At 50.1% G+C, this 751-nt stretch overlaps 1 protein-coding gene across 1 annotated transcript in view; it reads left to right on the top strand.

Annotated features, from left to right (window-relative positions):
- EHD4 (EH domain containing 4) overlaps window positions 1–751 on the top strand; it is a 32272-nt gene that overhangs the window by 545 nt on the left and 30976 nt on the right. The window lies entirely within an intron of this gene.

Here is a 751-nt window from a genome sequence, read left to right as displayed (position 1 = left end):
ACTCTTAGCATAATATTTACACACAGATCCAGCAAAAAAACCCCCCCCCCTCACCCCTTTTTTTTTTTTTTTTAACTGGGAGCCCAAGCTTTTGCTTTCTAAGTAGTGAGGGCGCACAAAGTTTTATGCTAGAGAAGAAGAAAAAAGTATTCATTTGACTGATTTCTTTGATGTTTTAATGAATATGGTATTGTATTCAATGGAAAATGAAAATCAATGGAAAAGGTGATCCTTCCAAGAGGCTTAACAATTATCAACACCTGAGGTTAAAACGAACGGCTGTATCTGCTGCACGCGTCCCCGCAGCAAAATTTCGGTGTTATATTAAGAGTTTTCATATTACGAGTTTTCACCGTGTTCAAAATAGTTGCCCAATGTCGTAGCTAACCCCCACGCCTCTTAGTCACGCACTCCTTTGGCATCCCCAGCCAGCAACCATCATCGGGGAAACACGAGAAGCATCTGGGCGGACGATCCTACGCCGGGAGCGGAGCCTTTCCGAGGGTCATTTTAAAGGGGCTGAAATTTTGGGGGGGCGGAAGAGCAGCAGGTACAATTAACCTCCGGAGGCGGATTGGGCGTTAATAAATAACGAAAGAAAGGAACACTCCGGGTCCAACCTAACAACATCCCCCTCAAAAGAAGCCCTGAACCCACCCGACGCCGAGGGGACAGGCGAGCGGGGCGCGGCGCGTTGCGGGCAGCGCTGCTGCTGGCGCCGCCCCCGCACCGGGGCCGGGTCCGCCCGCCC

This window comes from Calidris pugnax, unplaced genomic scaffold (genome assembly GCF_001431845.1).
Source record: "Calidris pugnax isolate Ruff unplaced genomic scaffold, ASM143184v1 scaffold68, whole genome shotgun sequence".
In the NCBI taxonomy this organism is placed as follows: domain Eukaryota; kingdom Metazoa; phylum Chordata; class Aves; order Charadriiformes; family Scolopacidae; genus Calidris; species Calidris pugnax.
The sequence above is the reverse complement of the archived record's forward strand: the minus strand, read 5'-3'. Positions and strand labels throughout refer to the sequence as shown.